General features: G+C 28.4%; 1 non-coding gene across 1 annotated transcript; it reads left to right on the top strand.

Annotated features, from left to right (window-relative positions):
• Positions 1-5648: 5648 nt before the first annotated feature.
• On the top strand, positions 5649-5764 carry LOC114077019. The gene has a single exon (XR_003578114.1). It is a non-coding gene; the product is annotated as a U5 spliceosomal RNA (small nuclear RNA).
• Positions 5765-7170: the final 1406 nt, after the last annotated feature.

Here is a 7170-nt window from a genome sequence, read left to right as displayed (position 1 = left end):
AAAGTCAAACATGATAGAGAGGTCTTATTTTTTTAAGTTGATATATATAAAATAAATAATTATAGCAGACTTGGTGTATTCTTCAAATTATATGGGAAGAGGTAAGATATACATATATATTATATATAATACATAAAAGTGTTCTTTAACTTGACTTCATTTTATGTTTATATCCTCCAACTTTGGATATGCACAACTAAACATATGAGTCCTACATGGCACAATACTCGTAAGACATATGAGTCAAAAAATTACATGTAGAATGTCATGTAGGACATTTGTATCTATTCAATTTTATACAAGTTTAAGTGTCTACTTACACAATCAAAATAAAAGACATAAATATAATTTAAAACCAAATTAAATGATATATTTATGTATTATGCCTATATATTATCCTGTAAGAAATATAGTATATATTCACCAAAAGAAAAAAGGATTTGATGAAACACCATATTGGACTGCTGGAAATAGAAAAAAAAAAGGACTTAATATGAGCATTTCCTAGTCTGTTATCATCCAAAATGCAATGATCTGAATTGTCGAAAATCACACTAAAGAAAATATTAAATATGAAGGTTTTAATGGTCTTTATAAAATTAAGAAGACTTAGTTTTATAATCAAATCTGAAATTTCTAGAAATTAAGGGCAAAAAGATTTGGGAAAATCATATATAATGGCAAATTAATAAATTAAATAAAATATTATAATTATATTTTAATTTAATTGTACCCTGTAGCAAATTGTTTGCCAGAAGTCTCTCTCCCTTAAGCTCTTGCTCGCTACTCTCCCTCTCTCGCTCCATCTCTCGCTCGTTCCCTCTCACTTTTATACAAATACAAATGCACAAAAATTCCATTTGTATAAAGCGAGAAAAATTTATATATATATATATATATATATATATATATATTCGTTTCCCTCTCTCCTCCTCTTCCAGATCTCGCTCGCCACCCTCGTCTCTATCGCTTATACAAACAGAAACGAAATGTATAAATTGCGTATTTGTTTGTATAAAGTTGGAGAAAATTGTATATATACTTGCAAGTACATATATTTTCGTTATATACACTTATAATTATACGATACAAATATTCCTCAGCCCAATTTCCTTTTGTCTTTCTCTCTTTCTTGTTTTACACATATACAAATTATACAATTGATTTGTGTACAACTGCTTTCTTTTGTATATGTATAACAAATTATACAATTGGTTTCTTTGTATATGTATAGCGAATTATACATATTTATGTTTCCTATGAAGCGCAATTATGCAAACTTTGTTATAGCATACAAATATGAATTTTGTGTTTGCTATATGTGAAAGTTTCTCAAAAGATTTTTATTACCTCATCGCACATCCCTAATACGAAGAAATTTTTTATTATGTGTCCCACAGAACTAACATCAATTATCATATAAACCTTATGTCTTTTCCATTATACCAAATAATAATATATTATGCTCATTTTATGGGTATTGTGCCCCTACCTACTTGTTAGCGCAAGTTTTGTAATAGTTAAAATCTAAGAACTCTTTGACAAAGTGCTAATACTATTAAATAAGTTGATATATGGATAATTTAACAAAGAACATATTATTTGGTTGTTATGTTGCTAAGTTTTTCAAGAATCTAAAAACTCCAAATATATGCCTATCTAGTTAGATTGATTGAGACAGGAAAATGAATATGATCTTGTTGATGCTTTTGGAAATTATTTAATGGAACAAAATAAAAGGTCTACATTTATCAAAAGCAAGTGGAATCAAATAATATAGGTAAGAAATTAAAGTCACGTCATCAACAATTCGATACTAATTGGATAATGTTATTTAGTAGCTTAAAATTCTATAAATCTTATTCTCTTTTATCGTTCAACAATAGTTGTCAACTATATTAGAGAAAATACTCAAAATAGTCTCTCATCTTTGGGTTAAGGCTCAAAGTGATTCTTGAGTTTTCACATGGAGCACTAATAGTCCCTCATGTTTGCAATATTGGTGCACTTTTGATTCTCCCCTAAAATTTTGTCTATTTTTCAATATTAATTTTGTCCAAAATTTTATATAAGGAATGTCCAATCGTTTTTTTTATATTTAATAGAAATAATAACTCTATCTGAGAGAAGGTGATAAGAAAAATACTTTATTAGTTCATTAGTATTATTACTGCAGCTAAACTAAGAAAATCTTATCATATGACTTTGCAGGAAAATAAAAAATTGCACTATTGCAAGTGAAATTATCGTGATGAACATCTCGAATTTACCTGCAATACAATTTCTACTAAACAAAATAAAATGTTTTCTTCTCACATTCTTTCATATGGAGTTATTATTTCTAATAAATATATAAAATGAGGATTGAACATCCCATACATAGGTTATAGATAAAATCAATTCTAAAAAATAGGTAAAATTTTGGAGGACCAAAATACACCATTATTACAAACATGAGGGACTATTAGTGCTCCATGTGAAAACGCAATGATCACTTTGAGCCTTAACAAAAAAAAAGGAAGTATTTTAATCCTTCTTCACTATATTAAACATAGTTGTCCAATAATAATTATCCTACTTAGAAAATCAAGAGCTAATTTATCTTTTTCGTCCATTTGAACTTGCTATTAAATAATATTTATCATCTAACATATTTCTCAAATCATTAAATTTAATAAAGTCAAAGGATAATACAATAATATTACCCTTATTATTTATTGTTTCTTAAGAGGTGTGTCAAATCAGTCATGGACAATTATTGTTGGATAGAGAAAGTATATTGAAAAATCTCATGCTAATTTCATTTAATGATTGAATTAACTATGAATTATAAGAAACTTCAATTAGTTAATTAACGGTGTTTTAACAACTGATAAGTTAGAATCCATATATCGACAAATATCATAGCTAATTTTATGTTTTTAAAAGTAATTTACGTACTTTAATTTTTTAGTAGAGTATATATTTTGAGAAAAAAAAAATACATAAATACATAATTTAATATATTATAATCTTTAAAATTTTCTATCATTTTAAAAAATTATAAAAATTCCCTCTCACGTGCATTTCTATCCCTTTTCAAATATATTCTTATCCTCTCTCAGAGATACATCCATCCCCTCTTAGATATATTAATCTCATTACTTTAATTACAATATCAACAACCAAAGAGTGTATTTAAAAGCGACGACAAAATTAAAAGTTTTATAATTAAGAAAACTTTAAAAATAGAGTATAATTAACCCCAAATATAGGAGATTTTTCTCTAGGAGGACCCACCAAACGAATGTCAAACATTGTGTGGGGGGGGGGGTGGCTGATCAATTCTACTCTTTTTGGCAGCAAGCTCCACGCCTTTCTCCTCTAAATAAAAAAAGAGAATATAGATTTTTCTTACATTAATAAAATAAATTACTACTTAAATACAAATTCTCATTTAATTGTCAACGTGTTAGGCACACAATCACCAAATTTTTTCTCCTATAAAACCCCTCATTCTATGCTTCATATTTCATCACAACTAAAACAAGAAGTGATTAAACTTTCTTTTACAACAAATTAATTTCTTATTTCCCAAAACAAATTAAGTGAACATGTCTTGCTGTGGTGGAAGCTGTGGCTGTGGATCTGGCTGCAAGTGCGGCAACGGCTGTGGAGGGTAACATTCATTTGATTTCCTACTTATCAATTACATATTAATTTTCACTTGGTTACTTGTATCCCCACCACTTGCTTAATACCTTTTATAAGGATCCCGAATACTCTTAAATTTGGGATAAATTATTAGTTTCGTCTTGAACTATTACAGACTTATAAGCACTCCTCTACTTGACTAACTACACTTTGATACAATTCCGATTTGTCACATTGACGTAGTCTCAAATTCTTGTGAGATTATGGAATTCTTAATAAAAACTGAGAGAAGAATTGAAAATATCCCTAAACTTACGAGTATTTAGGAGTGTATTTCACTAATGTTGTAAGATCAAGAGCGTATTTAAATTCAATTAGTCAAGTTAAGGGGTGCTTTTAAGTTCAGTTGGTCAAGTAAGAATGTCTTTAACACTGTCAAATTCAAAGATGAACTAATAATTCACGCAATATTTTTAGAGGTATTTTAAATAATTCTTTCCCAACACATATGCACCAGAAAAGAGAGTAGGCCTAACTAGAAACAATTTTTTTTCCACCAAGAATTAGTAGTAAATTGGTGCTGCAAAACATAATTTTTCTACTCAATTTTATCACACATCGTGAAAAACACATTCTCTCGTCTTAATTTTTAAATACGAAAGCATTACTATATTTTTTCCGACTCTATTCAATCAAAAAGTCAATGAAAATAACCACTAAACATTTTTCGATTTATATTATTGTAGATGTGGAATGTACCCAGACATGGAGAAGTCTGCTACGTTTAGCATCGTTGAAGGTGTTGCACCCGTCCACAAGTAGGTCTATTATTTTTGTTACTATATAGTTATTAAATTGGGAAATTTTAATTAAAGATTAACTTTGTTATATAATTTCGTAGCTATGGAAGGGTTGAGGAGAAGGAAGCTGGAGAAGGATGCAAATGTGGATCAAACTGCACTTGTGACCCTTGCAATTGCTAATTTTAATTCAAGTGTGTTTATGTTATAAAAGCTTAATTCTGTAATAATAAAGTAGAGTCATGGAACTGATCATATGATGATCCATTCTTATGTTTGTGACTTTCTTCTATGTTTGTTTGAACTGATATATTTCTGTAGTGTGATTTGAATTTGGGGTGTAACACAGAAATATATATATACACATACAAATCATATAACTTACTTATATAAACATGATGCCTTTTCACTGTGCTTAACAATTAAGTCACACAATATTAGTAGGTCATTGTATTGTTTACACAACCAACCCTTCAAGAGATCCAACATCCTCATCAAAAGATAATAAATTATTTACCTAACAGTAACAAAATTATAAGAAAGTTGACAACTTGTATCTTGACTTTCTCAACTGAAAAGATACCTGATATATTGTTTTAACCAATATATCAATCAGATATACATTTTGATTGACAATTCATCACGTACCCACGATTTGTTCGGTATGAAGTGAATGCAGTACTCCTTCAATTATACATTCAAAAAGGAATGATGCTTTGTTTATTTACGGTAACTTATTTAAATGAATATTTCCCTTTGATCTACCATTAATGAACTCTTACTCCTTCATAATTAAGAGTTAATCGCTTCATTGACCCACAAATAAATTCATCAACCTAATTGTTTTGAATGTAGCAAAACTCTAAGCCATCAAATCTAACATTAAAATAAAACTTACGAGCCAGTGCTTCAGTCAAAGTACTCCCAAATCACCAATTGATGTCATCAGAGACTTAGAGTATACTCTGATAGTATCAAGAAGGAAGAGATAATGCTTCGGTGAAAACACTACTAAATTACTACTTGATACCATCAAAGTATATATGTACTATGGAAAAAAAAATAGTGTTTCAATGAAAACACTACTCAATTACTCTTTGGTAAACAAGCAGCGGTTCAGCGAAAACGCTACTCATTTTACTCCTTTGACTTATATGTTACACTTGATACCACAATAGTATAAATACTATGATGATATGAAAGATGATCAATAAAAGCCATGCAATGAGCACATAGCGAACTATTCTTTCGCCTTTTACTAAAGAATACCGTGTGCGCGTTGCAAATAGTGGCATACGCCAATTTTTGAAGGGTATCTCTTTGCTGAGATTCCCAACAATTCTAGTTGAGACTCGTGTGCTTAGCTCCTAATCACATACAATTAAGCATATAAGAAATTTAAATATGATTGATAATTAATTATAAGTGTAGCATTTCTCTTCTGAAGCTCTTTAGTGGTCAAACACTAGGAAATTTATTTTGATATATTAGATCCCAACTTGTTATAGAAAACAGTAATTAATTATATTCTCTTCTCAACAACATCTAATTTATAATGGAATAATATAATCTCATAATAGTACAATATTTGTAACAGATAAAGTATTATCATACGCAAACTTTATTCTGAATCGGGATGGGAGGTTGCAATACTTGATCAAATGTCTAATCAACACGTCTCAAGACTATGGAGCTCAAATATCTAAAAAACTGTATAAGGACAGTGATGCAATTATATACAATTACGTATCAATTTTCAAATATTATTGTTCACTTTAAAAACAAAAGAAACTTATTTTTCAAAATAAAACATGATCTTACATTCACTTACTTTGTAATTATGATATTTATTTTTATGCTTAGAAACTGATTGAGGTAGCAATCATGTTTATCATCTCAAATCTAAACATTGTTGTGTGTACTGAAATGAAAAATTAAAACTCCATTATTGAAATTTTTAGAAGCTTGAAAATTCACAAATGAGTTTTGTGATTTGTGAATTATTTTTGACAAATTAATGATTAAGGTTTGTTTGTAATGTTTTATAAAGTTCATTGATGATGTCATTTTGAAGTCGTGGTTAAATTTACAGTTATTCAATGAAGATTTGAGTTATTTGTTGATATTTTTTATCCATTTCGAATGAAGTTTCATGGGTTGAAATTTCTTCTCAAGCGAAACTCAATTATTGTTATAGTTTGTATAAGGAAATATTGCACAATTTTGTATAACAAGGTAAACATGTGTATAAACACCCTTTAACACAATTATACACTTCACTATAAAGTTGATACATGGTGTATAATAAATATATAGATAGTATCATATAGTGGATGTATAATTAAATACTACTTCCTCGGTCCGGAATTGTTTGTCATGTTACACTTTTTGAAAGTCAATTTGACTAATTTCAAAATTAAATTAGATCACATTAGTTTGATATTTTAAACAAAAAAAATAGATATTCTAAAACTATATGAAAAGTACTATAAATTATAATTTTTTGCATATTAATATGATGAAAAATTACATCTTAAAATGTTAGTCAAAGTTTTTATAGTTTGACTCTAGAAAATAGAAACCATGGCAAATAAAAAATTCATATTTGTATGCTATAGCAAAGTTTGCATAATTGCGCTCTATAGCTAACATTGAAACTATATAATTCGCTATACATATACAGTTGAAGCAATTGTATAAAACGAAGTGTATAAAACAAGAAAGAGAAAGACACTTG

This window comes from Solanum pennellii, chromosome 4 (assembly GCF_001406875.1).
Source record: "Solanum pennellii chromosome 4, SPENNV200".
In the NCBI taxonomy this organism is placed as follows: domain Eukaryota; kingdom Viridiplantae; phylum Streptophyta; class Magnoliopsida; order Solanales; family Solanaceae; genus Solanum; species Solanum pennellii.
The sequence above is the reverse complement of the archived record's forward strand: the minus strand, read 5'-3'. Positions and strand labels throughout refer to the sequence as shown.